Source organism: Lissotriton helveticus, chromosome 3_1 (assembly GCF_964261635.1).
Source record: "Lissotriton helveticus chromosome 3_1, aLisHel1.1, whole genome shotgun sequence".
Classification (NCBI taxonomy): Eukaryota; Metazoa; Chordata; class Amphibia; order Caudata; family Salamandridae; genus Lissotriton; species Lissotriton helveticus.
In genome coordinates, this window is record NC_136061.1 from 1549057524 (window position 1) to 1549072784 (window position 15261).

Genomic DNA, 15261 nt, shown 5'->3' on the forward strand with positions numbered 1-15261 from the left:
CTTTCTTGCTTTCTTTCCACCTTTTCCACCTTTTCCTCCTTTGTTTTCTCTTTACTTTAATTCTTTCCTTTATTCTCCTTCATCCTGGTTTCTTGCCTTCTTTTCTTCCTTCTTTCTTTCCTACTAGCTTTGTCTTTCCTTATTTCCATTCTTTCTTTCTTTCTTCTTACTATTACTTTCCTTCTTCCATTCCTTCTTTCATTTCCTTCTTTCTTCCCTCCTTTCCGTCATTCTTTCTTACTTTCATTCTTTCTTTCCTTCTATTTTTCTTTCCTTCTTTCCTTCTTTCATTCTTTCCATCTTTCTTTGTTTCATTCTTTAATTTGTTTCTTTCTTTCTTTCATTCTTTCTTTCTTTCTCAAAACAAATGTTGCTAAAAGGCTGGTGGCCAACGCTAGAGCTATTGCCTTTGTCAATGCATATTCTATCTCTGCTCCCTCTATCTCACCTCTCTCTACTTTACTCCTGTCTAACTAGGTTTCCTACTCTTACTTTCCCTTTTGTTCTCTTTTATCGCCTTTCGGTTGCTCATATGCCTCAGTATCTTGTTTTCTGTTTTATCTCACCCTCTCTAACTTGCTTCTCTGTTACACTCTGTCTTCATACATCTCTCTACCTCACCCCTTTGTCTCTGCCTTTCTCACTACCTCACAGCTCTCTCTGTACACCCTCTCTAGACAAGTATATCATCCTCACCTATTTTTCCACCTCATCACTGTTTCTCTTCTCTTTTTTTGTCTATGCAATCTATTTCTATTTTTATCGTTCAGCAATTTTTACCTTTCTCCCTGCCTTTTACTTTCTATACCTGACCTGTCTTTCTATACCACTTCACTTTTTACCTGTCTATGTCCACCTCACCACTTTAGAAAAAAGAGTGAGGTCCGCTGCACTCCGTGGTGGTCAATGTGTAGGTATCAAAGTGATCAATGGTTCAAATATCTTAGGGTGCTCAGGGTGAACCCCTTCTGTCCGGGAGGGGCAGGATAGCGATGCAAAATGGAAAACCTTACGGGCGTAAGGTGAGGGTTCTGAGCACTCCTGTATGCTAAATCTATGCTCGCAAATGAACGAAGATGTTTGAAAGTTCAAAGTTTTTATTCAAAGTTATATTTCACAGTTGTCTATCTCTATTTTTTTTGCATCTACCTCTTTCTTCCTCACCTCTTTTTCTACCTCTCCCTGTACCTCACCCCATGGCGAACTGTTGAAGGAAAATCCATTAACAAAGTAAAGCAGAACAATTTTACACAATAATATGGTTTTAATCAATCAATCAATCGGGAAAATCAGTCATCTGAAGTTCAAAGTTCGGGATTACAAGCAGTGGAATAAATACTGTAAAAGCCACGAAAAACCTGGGTTACAAATTCATATGTGATGCAAATAGCAAGCTGGGCAGATAAGATACTGTTAACATACTGTTAACATATGTAAACATTTCCAAAAATGGTGTACATGTCCATGTTTAGCAGAGGCCCCCTCATGTGGGTTTTTCTTTTAGTCCTCAGAATAAGGGTAAGATAATCATAGAAAAACATTTTTGGTTTTGGTTTTCTGTATAGGAAGTGATTAACTCTTGTTTTTCTTCATTGGGCCTAGCCCATCTTATCTGACTTTAACATATTCTCAACAGGCTTACGCTAAGGCAGAATCCACCCTTATTTACACCCTGCACACAATGTTCCAGGACAATGCAAAAATAATTTCTATTGTCAACCTCTCATTGTGTTTGTTTAAGAAATAGAAATATGGTAGCCTTCTCTGTGACATCGGTACCAATTGTTGATTTCCTGTCAAGTTTGAATCTGCAAAGTAATATAATCTAGTTATGTTTTATCGCAGCTAAATCGACCATGCAACATTCATGTTTGTTTCTTAAACTAATGAGCACTATGACCTATGTATTTCTGCGGAACCCACAGTTGTCTTTTTCAGCACATCCACTGATTAGACCTAGGCCGGCTCACTACTTACATAGGTTTAAAACTATCCCTCACAGGAAATATTTGTATTGGGGTTTGGGATTTTATATTTGTTTGTATGTGTCTATAAAATTAACTCCTATTATTTCCCATCATCAGTACTCTCTCTAGTTGATACTTCAACTATTTTTCCCACCTTCCCATCTACTAGGGGGATCAACTTATGCTCACTACTCTATCCTTTGATATCCTTAGTGCTTTTCCTAATCAAAAAGGCTCCTCCAATTTTAGATGTCATCCTCTTACAACATGCTATTATTACCTGAAAAATAAGACACGTCAAGAGCAATATCAAGATAAAAGGCAACAAGGCCTTAAGCAACCTCGACATCCAGGACAGTACCCATTCGAACCACCCATCAGAGGCATCCCCTTTATCAACCATTTTCTTGTATTGGTCATGCAATGTCTGAATGGCCTCAGTCAAAGTCCCATTGTCCGCATTATTGTCCAGCACATAAGTAGAGGAGGCTGACCCAATCTTCTTACACCTCCCTCCTTCCACGGCCATCATTAAGTCCAATACATATCTGTGATGCATTACCATCAGTCTAAGGGCTCAGAGTTCTTCCTTGACAACATTAAATCAATCTTGAGTTGCATTGTTTGTCTTCATTCACTCCCAGCGCGTCACTTGGTGCTAACAGGCAGTTGCTTTTTCCTGAACAAAAGGTAGGATGCTTCCAAAAAAAGCTGGGCATCGTTGAATAGTCTATATTCCTGCAGGAGTTCTTCCCAATCTTCAGTGCCATAGTATTCCGCAGTTTTTTTTTGTCCGGTGCTGATGAAGCAAGGTTGTTGGACAGCCCATGGGATGGTCATGTGACTAGGAGATGTTCACATCTGGTAATATCAGGGAGGGGGTGTAGAGAGTCAAGAGGGGGCAGAGGCCATTCCAGTTTGGGGGTAGTTGTATGTGGAACCGGGCCTCACACATCCAATAGTGATCCATAAGACTGGAGGTGCTGCCCTGCATATCAGCATTGTAGGTGGTAATCTTGCAGATGAGGTCGTTCCCCAGCCTTGCTGTCCCATTTCCTCTGAAACAAAGAAAACGGTGTTAATTTCATTGCTATTCTAGGGTGTGTGGTAATTCCTGTCCATGTATATCTCTGCACGTTTGCATCTCATATTTCTTGACACTGGCCTATTATCTTATCAAATCTTAGGTGATCATTTGTCTTGGTACCATCCCATAATGATATTGCGCTACATGTGAACCTGTCTTCAGTGTATCATTTGTGATAGGTAAATACTGATCCCATAATGCTAAGACCTGGTCTGCTCGCACAATCAGGGGGTAGAGAGTTAGCTAAATAGTTACTACATTCGGAAAATGGTTAAGGCCTTCCAAATATGCCTAGGTGTAATACCCTTTTTCCGACTCTGTGTGAGCCCTCTTTTGCCCTGCCTTCTTCATTCTTGTTATCTCTTACATTGTCTCTTGTTTTTCTGTCAGGACTTGTAGGACTTCAGGGGTGGTGTCAAATCTAGTTATGTTAACCTGTGCAGTTTCAGGGCTAACATGAGTTGTTTGTAGCCGTGCTTTTATTCTGCATAAAAAGATGTCCGGGAGACGGCATGTAATATTTGGGGATACCTCTTTAGGGAGATGCAATCTGCCCACTGCAGCTGCATGGGTGATTAGGGAGCATACATAATAGCTAGAAGTTGGATGTGGATGTGCATATACTATGCATGTGCTGGTACCACATATTCTCAAATAAAGCAGTATGGAGAGGGTGATGGTCAGTATCATTATCAACAGTTCTGCTCATGTGTGCAATAATTGATGTAGGATCAAAGGGATAAAAATGAACTAGAGGTAAGAATAGCAGTATTACTCCACCGAGAAGGAAAAACAAACAAGAAATATATAACTTGAAAGAAGTGTTGTCTATTGTTGGAACAATAGAGTGAGACTTTACTCCTGTTGCTTCTCCTGTTCACACCCCTCTTATTCCTTCTCAGTATCTGAAGGGATCGATGGCATGGTCGGGGCTAGGGGGATGTTCATCTGATGGATCCATGGTATGTGGCATTGGACTTTCACAGCTGTTTTCGTGCTTTCAGTCACAGGGAAGGGGCCATTAAGTCTGCTATCTTTCCACTTGCGCCCAACCTTTCAGATGTAAACAAATGTTCCCAATGGCAATGGTGTGTGTTGGTCATTTACAGGAGGTGCGTGGGAGCTCTGTCAGGTGTACGTGAGACCTCGTTAGAGAAGAACTTTGCAAACGTTTTTTAACTGAAACATATATACATTCATTTCAGTTTCTGCAACTTTAGGTGAACTCTCTGTCTCCAACTTATGCCTAGTTGATGGTACAAATGTGCTCATTGTTCTGCCTGCCATGTTTGATGAGGAGGCAAATGGTGCTCTGATCCTGGGGTGTTTCTCAAGGCAAACAGTGCTAGTGGGTGACAGTACAACCATTTATTTTTCAATGTCACTCACAGTTTATTTTTTTTTTGAAGAGGCCATTAAGGAGCTCCACAATACCATTTCTTTGGGGGTGATAAACTGAGGACAGTTTGTGCGTTATTTCTAACAAAGTGGTGAGATGGGATATTATTGACAAAGTGGGTGCCATTGTCCGATCTAATCCCATCAAAAATGCTACACCAGGGTATTATCTTGCAGATCAGAAAATTAGCAGCAGACTTGGCATCACAGTAGACACAAGGTCTTGCTACGATCCACCTTGGGAATGGGCACACTATAACTACAAGGTAGAGATAATTATTGCATCTGTCAGTCATATCAATGTAGTCAATGTGCAGTTCCTTAAACACTCCTTGTGTTCAGGTTATTGCGGAAGCTATTACGTTAATGTTGGAACTTAGTAAATACTGCTGGCACACCGTACAGGTATGTATGTACCTTATAATCATCTGATGTAGGTTGGAGACAAACCGATCTTGGCTTATTTGGAGGGACATGTCTCTGGCAGTATGTGAAGGAAGATGTAACTGGTTCAGATCTATCAGTAACAATGCCTGGAGCTTTCCTGTCAATATCTGTCCATATATTAAATTTGTTCCTGTCTGTGTGCATCCTCTAGCTTCCCACAACAGTTTCTCATGCTCTGGGGCACTTTCTTGTATCCCTCTAAGGTGAAGGTAAACTGTCTCAATGTAATGTCTTGATGCATCCGAAGGGTCTAATGGTGTTGATGTTTCACTAGCTACCAAACATGTGGTGTGTGCCATTAAGGAGGACATTTTGCTGCATCTTTGGTTGCCAGGGTGTTTCCACAGGATACACAATCCTGAGCACTAGTATGGGCTGCGCACTTCACCACTTGGACTTCATGTGGCAGTTATAAGGTTTGTGTCAAGTACTCCAAGAAGGGACGGTGCATGATGGAACTTCCAGCAGACTTGAGGAATCTGTGTCTGCTCCACTGCATGATGCTAGAGTGCACTGTTGTGGTAACATAGGCTGAATTTGAGTATGCCGTTATTGTTTCTCCTTTCCTTTGTTTGAGGGCCACCACTAAAGCTACTAATTCCACCACAGCCTGGACTGAATACTGGGTTAACAAAGTGGTCTGTTCTGTTATCTGTAGTGTGTCTGGAGAGTCATGCTGCATCACTCTGACCACTGCAGCACCTGTATGTCTTACTCCTGCATCCTGGTCTATTGTTGAAGACCCATCCACAAAATATACAATGCTACCCAGAAGGGGGCCATCTGTTGCTAGGCTACACTAATCTGGAGTATGTGTAGCACAGTCATGGACATCATCATCTGTGTCTGAAATGGGGTGTGCAAAGAAGGTAGCAGGGTTGACTATGTGACATTTACATATCTTCAGGGATGGCAATTATAATATTATTTCATAGCCTGATACTCTCTGTGTTGTCAGTGTCATTTTAGCTTTTTGAATTATTGCAAACACTGCATTTTCAGCGTACAGCGTTAGAGGTGCACCTATGACAACGAAGACACTTTTCTCGACTGCAAAGGCTGCTGTAGCTAGCGCTTGTTCACAAGGGTAATGGCCTTACATGATAGAATCAAGTAGGCCGCTAACATTCGCAATTGGCTTGTGGCCTAAAGGACACTTTTGGGTGAGGACAGCCGTCATCACCTGGCCATTACAGTGGCAAAAAAAGGAAAAACTCTTTATTGTAGTCTGGTGTTCCTAACATTGGTGCATTTGTTATCTCTGCTTTTAACTTGCTAAATGTTTTTTCATCTCTTTAATTCATGTTATCCTGTCTTTCTGTGTTTTAGCCTGATTGATAGATGCAAGCATTGGGGATAATAAAGTACTGTAATCAAAAGTCCATTGTCTCACATAATACATAAGCCCAGCAACTTCTGCATTCCTTTTACTGCCTGACGCTCTGTCATCTGTTGGATGGATGCTGTTCTTTCAGGCAGAACTCTGCAGCCAGAAGCTCACAGCATTTGCCTTAAGTATTGGACTTCTTCCTGACAGTACTGCAATTTTTCCCTTTCCACCTTGTATCCTCGTTGAGGAAGGGTGCACAACAGGGACACAATCTCTTTTCTACGTTGCTCTTATGTCAGACTACAGATCAGTAGTTCACTTTCAGAACCTCTATTTCCAGACTGAAGTCTTTGTCTAATGCTTCAGAATAGGGGCCCTGTCGTCGGAAGAGAAAGTTATTATGCAATTCAATTAATTTCGCTGTCAATCCCGGGATGTGTGCTATGATAGTGTACACTGCTCTAGTGAAGGCTAAAAGTTCTGTGGGTCTAGCCCTAACCTCGTCATAGCCGGTGTGTGACCATAGTCATGATGCGTGTACAAGATACTCCTGATGTTGAACATATCATAGATCCATCCTCTTCAAAGTGAATAGTCATGTTTAACTTTGCCATAAGATCACATCCTAGCAAGTTAGCTGGGGCATTTGGGGAGAATAAGAGACAGCCATCAACATACCTCCCCCCTATTTCCATCTCCACAGGTTTAATGACAGGAACCCTCATCATAGCCTCCGAAACCCCCTGTGTCCATTGATGAATATGACAATGGGAGCCCCTTCTCACGGATACAGAGACTAGTGGCCCCAGTGTCGATGAGAAAGGTGTACTCTTTGTCATTTTTGGCTGCCACCGCAGTGGGTTCCTCGTCTGGCATGTGGGTTACCGATAAGACTGGATACATGAGACTACTCCCAAAGCAACTTCATTGGGCATCTCCTCCTGTGTAATTTTGCTGGAATAGGTTCCCTCCCCTGACAGTTGCCCCTCCTCATGAGTCCTTGTGCTGCAAGGTTGGCTGCATTGTCTGTTGTGGTCCGTACTGCATTTGGGGCACGGGTTGCTGTAACTGCTGGGGCTGTATCTGTAGTGAGGCAGCAATTGCATTTGGGGCTGAGGGAGGTATATCACCTAGGGACTCATGGCAGGTTTTTTCACAATACCACCAGGTGATGCCATTTGTTGGCAATATGTTGCCCTTGTCTGGTTGTTAAGTTAATCTCCCTTTTTTAACCTACAATCTATAATGAAATGTCCTGGCATCTTGCAATAGACGCCTGCCTGTCCACTCCAGAATGTGTTTACTCTATTTCCTCTAAACCTTCCGTGCCCTCCTCTTCCATTATTCCTGTTATTGCTTCTCTAGGTATACTGATTGGGTGTCATTGGGGTGCCCCGAGTAGGCATACCCAGGGACACTGCAGCTGGCTGGGTGTTGGCACTGTCAATTCCTCCCTCTGTTTTCTTGGTCAACTTCTGTTGGACCAATTTGGCTGCCGCTTTCTCTATTTTGCCTTTCTCACTTTCTTACTTTTCCTGTCTCTTCTTACAGAAATGTATCATGTGTGCCTATGTTTCTGTTCATAGATTGTCATCAAAGGCCACTATGTTTTCTAGTTTGTCCTGCACTTCAGCTGGTAGACCCTTTTTCACTATGTTATAAAGCAGTATTGCTTTCTGTCATGTCCCAACTCTCCCCTACTTCTATTGTCCATTTGTCCTTCTGTTGAAGAATTGGGCTGGAGCCTCATTTGGCTGCATTGTCTGCGTCATAAGAGACACAATGCCTGACCTATCTGTATATATTTTTCTAAATTGTCTCCAAACAATTTCCCTTACTCTGTTAAAGGGTGCCCCATCACATTTTGGGTTGGTCAATGTCACATCCTTTACGCCTGCCTTTGCGAACAGTGTGTCTGTTTCATCTCCTATAGGGGAACTTAGTAAGCTTTTAATGTCCCCTATTTCAAGAGTAATCCCAGTGGTATGTTTTTTGTAAAGTTGCTATCCATTTCCCAATGCTTTCAGTGAGCAGTGGCAACAGTTTTATCAAGATTGTCTTTGTCCATCTGGGGCCATGGCCTTTAAATACCAAGTGTGTTTTAAAACAACAAGGGACCCCAAATAAGTCAGCACAGGACCTCAGGGAGCAATTTTGTAGAAACAACAATGGTCCCATGCAACATAGAATAAAGCATACAAATGAATACAGACACAGTCGGTTCTATATTAAGTGACTTGTCCAGCCGGACAATAGTCAAGATGTGTTTACTTATAGTAAAAATACAGGGAGAATATCCTTCGACAATCTCACGTTGTGGGGCACAAGCCTGTACCTCAATTAAACACAGACACTTTAGTACACTCAAAGTGAACAGAAAAGGGCTTTTAGGCAAAAAGCTTAAATTGTTCTCTAAATCATAATATGAACAAAAATTGCATGATGCGCCATTACATCAACATAGCACATAGTATGATTGCAAGAATAAAAAATAAAAAAAACAGTGTGTATACTATGTGCTATGTGATGTAATGGCGCATCTTGCAATTTTTGTTCATATTATGATTTAGAGAACAATTTAAGCTTTTTGCCTAAAAGCCCTTTTCTGTTCACTTTGAGTGTACTAAAGTGTCTGTGTTTAATTGAGGTACAGGCTTGTGCCCCACAACGTGAGATTGTCGAAGGATATTCTCCCTGTATTTTTACTATAAGTAAACACATCTTGACTATTGTCCGGCTGGACAAGTCACTTAATATAGAACCGACTGTGTCTGTATTCATTTGTATGCTTTATTCTATGTTGCATGGGACCATTGTTGTTTCTACAAACTTTAAATATCAAGGGCAATTTTGTCAGGACTGTGGTCCTAATGGCTAGTAGGGTCAGTCATACTTACAAGCACACTTCTGCCACACTCAGAGACTTTCTTGCATATAGGGATAGTCTAAGTAAGGATCCCCTATGCCCTGAGAAATGCACTTTTCTGTATTTAATTAAACAAAAAGAATCCGCATCTAGATTTTATTAGAGTGGTCCCTACAATGGTGGGGAGCACATAGTATTCTTTAAATACCACTCACACACCAAAAGGACCCTTGGTGTCATGCTTCATCATTGGGGTCTTTGCACCCCTCTACGGGATGCGGCGTGCTGCTAACCAGCGACTACGCGGGAGCACTTTTATTTGGCTATGTCTAGTGCATGTAGGCTTCTTGTGTGTATAAGTGAGTGGTGGGTTCCGAAGAGTGATAAAGTGAAGTTAAAAAGATACCTGGCACGTGAGGTCTACAAAAACTTTAATGGCCCCCCCATGCTGGTATTGTTAAAATGGTGATTTTGAGGTATTTTGTATGTTAATGTACAACACCTCATGTGTGCGTCGACATGTTTCGAAGCTAGGCTTCTTCTTCAGGACGGGGTGCACAGATCCCCACCTTACTCACGTCCCTCGAAAATTTCAGATCGTTTACAGAAAAGTGATATTAAACTAGAAAGGCTAGTATGTGCCTACTTGTTTATTCATAAGTATCTGCATTGAGAACCTGAAAGAAAGAGGACAAAAAGAACACAGAGAAAAGCATTTTGGTATTATTGACGTAATATCCAAAAGCGCAGGTTCAGTGACCTAAACAATTGAGAGAGCAGCAACTGCTAGACATAATTTGTCATTCTATTGTAGTGGTGTGCCCTGTAAAAAAGGAACAGAGACAAGACATACGCAACACTTAACATAAAACTCACGCTCTAGTCGATTAACCTGTATAGATATATGAACAGGAATCTAATCTTGTTTAGCAAAATTGGGGAATAAATCAAACAACAATTGTGTGCATACTTGCTGCCAAAGTCATGGTTGGCACCATGAGCCTCCAGAACGGTGGGGTAGTAGTGCTATTTAGCACCCTGTAAAAACAAGGTAAAAACAAGGTAGAGTGCTCAGTCTACATGAGTGCTTTGTATTCACTTACTTTTTGTGGTTTTGGTGACCAAAGTAACTCAGTGGCTAGTTATACTCACTGCTACATGGGAATTCCTTCGCCTTACTTCCCCCAGCCGCGGCTCCGATGATAGTGAAAAGAGCCCGGTTCCTATGCTTTAAGTACACCCACCAATCGCCGTTAATTATTGTTAATTGGGCAAAACCGGGAAACTTGCGAGTCAAATGAGGCATTTCTGGGCTCCTGTTAAAGCTGTAGTTGCTTCAAGAGTAGTTTGTCTAAAATGGCACATGCGCAAAGCGTGGTGAGGCTACTGCGCATGTGCTAGCTCATGGCAGTGTGTCTCGGTTGTTGCGCATGCGCGCGTGTACTGCAACCGCGGCTGGTGTTAGCGGTGGGCTTTCAGTCAGCAGTATTAAGCCAGTATTGAGCGTGGTCCATATCGGACTTGTTTTCTTTAGTTATAATACGATTTAATGATTAAGAATATCAATGGGTATTATTTATCATGACTAAAAATATCGAAGGCATCATCATGGCTCATATTCAAAGAGACTCACTCTAACTCATGTCAAGATATGTACACAAGTAATTGCGAATGGTGCTAGTACAATTCTTGATTTTAGTCTGGTTTCACTGTGCCTAATGAATAGTTTTGCAGATATGTAGAGGCGTCAGGGATAATTTCAAGCTAGTCTCTAAAGTGATTTTTTAACAGGCAGCTCAAACCCATGTGTGTTGTTTTAGGGGGGTATACGATTCCGTGTAATTGAGAGGAACACGGACCGAAGCCCCCAAAAGACCTAAAGTGTCCTTTCACCTCCATCGACCCAAGACACCATGGGATGGTAGTGCCGGTGTCATATTGCTGGGAACCTGGTTAAATCAGCTGACCCCATGGAATATCATCGTTGAGGCCAACCATGTGGGTGCCCAGCCGGAACACCCATTGTTGCTCTTTTTCAAAAAGGACTTTCTCGGAGGGTAGTTGTTCAATGATGGTCCAAGTCAGGCCGTTCACACAATGCATTTCATTCAAAAAGTGTGTTGACATTTTTGTTGTGCTTTTCTTGCACCTCACGTTGCTCTTGTGCTCACTGATTCTGGTTTTGACTGGTCTTGTTGTCATCCCTATATACTCAAGGCCATATGGGCACGTATTCATATATATGACATGTTTACTATTGCAGTTTGTAAACTTTCTTTGATCCCATGTTGCTCCATTCCTAAAAGTCAGATGTCTGCTTTTCTTTGTTAAGTGGCAACTACTGCAATTGCCGCAGGGATGGTGACCCTGTATCCCATGGAGTGTAGGTTGTTCTGGTTGCTTTTTTTGTGGGCGAGTGTGGACTAGGATATCTTTGAGGTTTCTACCCCGCCTATGCGCAAAGAGGGGTTTCTCAAAGTCCAGCTCTCCACACACCAAGGTACGCCAATGTTTATTTATGATTTTTGAGATCACATTGGAATGTGTATTATAGGTCGTCACACAGATGGGTCCTTTATTATTCGGCTCCTTCTGTACTTTTTCTTCCAGGAGAGCCCCTCTGTTGTTGTTCCGGGCTCTTTTCATGCCTTTCATTCCTTATTCAAAAGGCACCCAAGATCTAGTACTTTTACACCATTCCCAAGATACATAAAGACCTAGCCAAACCCCCAGAGAGGCCAATTGTCTCGGGTATTGGTTCCATTTTGGAACCTTTATCCAGATTTGCGATCAGCTTTTTGCACCCCCTGGTACAGGCCACTAACACATACCTGAAAGACACAAAAGCGTTACGCCAGCTGTTATAGGACTTACCTTTTGACCCCTCAACTCAGCTGTTACTGAGTGTGGATGTGGAGAGCCTCTACACAAGGTTACCACATGATGAAACACTCTACATCATTGAGGAAGTTTTGTTCTCCACTCCATGGAAATATTAAACACCTAGGGGTGTGGTTCTCAAGTGCATTTCCCTTGCTCTAACAAACAACTTTTTTGAATATGAAAACACACTATACTTACAGAGCCACGGTACCAGCATGGGGAGCACCTTTGCTCCAAGCCTGGCCAGCCTCTATATCCACCACTTGGAGACACATAAAATCCTTGACTCAAGTAACCCCTTCAGGAATAACATACTAACATGGAGGCGCTACATGGATGATATTTTTGTCATCTGGGAGGGGGACCTGCACTGTGTGACACAGTTTATGGAGTGGCTCAATATGCAAAATAAATTTCTGAAATTTACTAGCTCTGTTTCGCATGAAGTGCTGGTGTTCCTGGATCTAAACATTAATCCTGAGGGCGGATTTCTAAAGATAACTACTCAGTTTAATCCTACCGCTAGAAACTGTCTCCTACGGTATGACAGCTTTCACCCACGACACCTTCGTGACATCCTTCCGTATGGCCAATTCCTCTGCCTCAGAAGGAATTGTACTGATGTGGGTGAATGTAAAACACAAGCGGCAGACCTCAATGGAAACTCCAACAGAGAAAATATCCTGCCCCTGTAATCAACAAAGCCATGAAAGGAGCCGGAACAACAACAGAGAGGCTCTCCTGGAAGAAAAAGTACAGAAGGAGCCGAATAATAAAAGACCCATCTGTGTGACAACTTATAATACACATTCCAATGGGTTCTCAAAAATCATAAATAAACATTGGCGTACCTTGGTGTGTGGAGATCTGGACTTTGAGAAACCCCTCTTTGCGCATAGGTGAGGTAGAAACCTCAAAGATATCCTAGACCACACTCACCCACAAAAAAAGCAACCAGAACAACCTACACTCCATGGGATACAGGGTCACCATCCCAGCGGCAATTGCAGCAGTTGCCACTTAACAAAGAAAAGCAGACATCTGACTTTTAGGAATGGAACAACATGGGATCAAAGAAAATTTACAAACCGTAATAGTAAACATGCCATATATATGATTACGTGCCCATGTGGCCTTGAGTATATAGGGATGACAACAAGACCAGTCAAAACCAGAATCAGTGAGCACAAGAGCAATGTGAGGTGCAAGAAAAGCACAACAAAAATGTCAACACACTTTTTGAATGAAATGCATTGTGTGAACGACCTGACTTGGACCATTATTGAACAACTACCCTCCGAGAAAGGCCTTTTTGAAAAAGAGCAACAATGTGTGTTCCGGCTGGGCACCCACGTGATTGCCCTCAACAATGATATTCCATGGGGTCAGCTGATTTAACCAGGTCCCCAGCAATATGGCACCGGCACCACCATCCCATGGTGTCTTGGGTCGAGGGAGATGAAAGGCCACTTTAGGTCTGCTGTTAGTTTGAGGGCCACGGTCCGTGTTCCACTCAATTACACGGAATCTTATACCCCCCTAAAAGAACGCAAATGGGTTCGAGCTGCCTGTTAAAAAATCACTTTAGAGACCAGTTTGAAATTATCCCTGATGCCTCTACATATCTGCAAAACTATTCATTAGGCGCAGTGAAACCAGACTAAAATCAAGAATTGTACTAGCACCACCATTCGTAATTACTTGTGTGCATATCTTGACATGAGTCTCTTTGAATATGAGCCATGATGATGCCTTCAATATTTATAGTCATGATAAATAATACCCATTGATATTCTTAATCATTAAATCACATTATAACTAAAGAAAACAAGTCCCATATGGACCACGCTCAATACTGGCTTAATACTGCTGACTGAAAGCCCACCGCTAACACCAGCCGCGGTTGCTGTACACGCGCGCATGCGCAACAACCGAGACACACTGCTATGAGCTAGCACATGCGCAGTAGCCTCACCATGCTTTGCACATTTGCCACTTTAGAGAAACTACTCTTGAAGCAACTACGGCTTTAACAGGAGCCCAGAAATGCCTCATTTGACTCGCAAGTTTCCCGGTTTTGGCCAATTAACAATAATTAACGGCGATTGGTGGGTGTACTTAAAGCATAGGAACCGGGCTCTTTTCACTATCATCGGAGCCGCGGCTGGGGGAAGTAAGGCGAGGGAATTCCCGTGTAGCAGTGAGTATAACTAGCCACTGAGTTACTTTGGTCACCAAAACCACAAGAAGTAAGTGAATACAAAACACTCATGTAGATTGAGCACTCTACCTTGTTTTTACCTTGTTTTTACAGGGTGCTAAATAGCACTACTACCCCACTGTTCTGGAGGCTCATGGTGCCAACCATGACTTTGGCAGTAAGTATGCACACAATTGTTGTTTGATGTATTCCCTAATTTTGCTAAACAAGATCAGATTCCTGTTCATATATCTATACAGGTTAATCGACTAGAGCGTGTGTTTTATGTTAAGTGTTGTGTATGTCTTGTCTCTGTTCCTTTTATACAGGGCACACCACTACAATAGAATGACAAATTATGTCTAGCAGTTGCTGCCCTCACAATTGTTTAGGTCACTGAACCTGCGCTTTTGGATATTACTTCAATAATACCAAAATGCTTTTCGCTGTGTTCTTTTTGTCCTCTTTCTTTCAGGTTCTCAATGCAGATACTTATGAATAAACAAGTAGGCACATACTAGCCTTTTTAGTTTAATATCACTTTTCTGTAAACGATCTGAAATTTTCGAGGGACGTGAGTAAGGTGGGGATCTGTGCACCCCGTCCTGAAGAAGAAGCCTAGCTTCGAAACATGTCGACACACACATGAGGTGTTGTACATTAACATACAAAATACCTCAAAATCACCATTTTAACAGTACCAGCACGGGGGCCCATTAAAGTTGTTGTAGACCTCACGTGCCAGGTATATTTTTAACTTCACTTTATTACTCTTCGGAACCCACCACTCACTTATACACACAAGAAGCCCACATGCACCACACATAGCCAAATCAAAGTGCTCCCGCGTAGTCGCTGGTTAGCAGCACGCCGCATCCCGTAGAGGGGTGCGAAGACCCCAATGATGAAGTATGACACCAAGGGTCCTTTTGGTGTGTGAGGGGTATTTAAAGAACACTATGTGCTCCCCACCATTGTAGGGACCACTCCAATAAAATCTAAATGTGGATTCTTTTTGTTTAATTAAATGTGTAGAGGGAGAACAAATCCACTTTTTCTCTCTTCTCCCCTGTTGTTATATTT

At 42.2% G+C, this 15261-nt stretch overlaps 2 pseudogenes; both read right to left on the reverse strand.

The window, feature by feature from the left end:
• Positions 1–1286: 1286 nt before the first annotated feature.
• Positions 1287–6954, reverse strand: LOC144824274 (uncharacterized; annotated as a pseudogene).
• Positions 6955–7153: 199 nt separating this feature from the next.
• LOC144824275 (uncharacterized) overlaps positions 7154–15261 on the reverse strand; it is a 39968-nt pseudogene continuing 31860 nt past the window's right edge.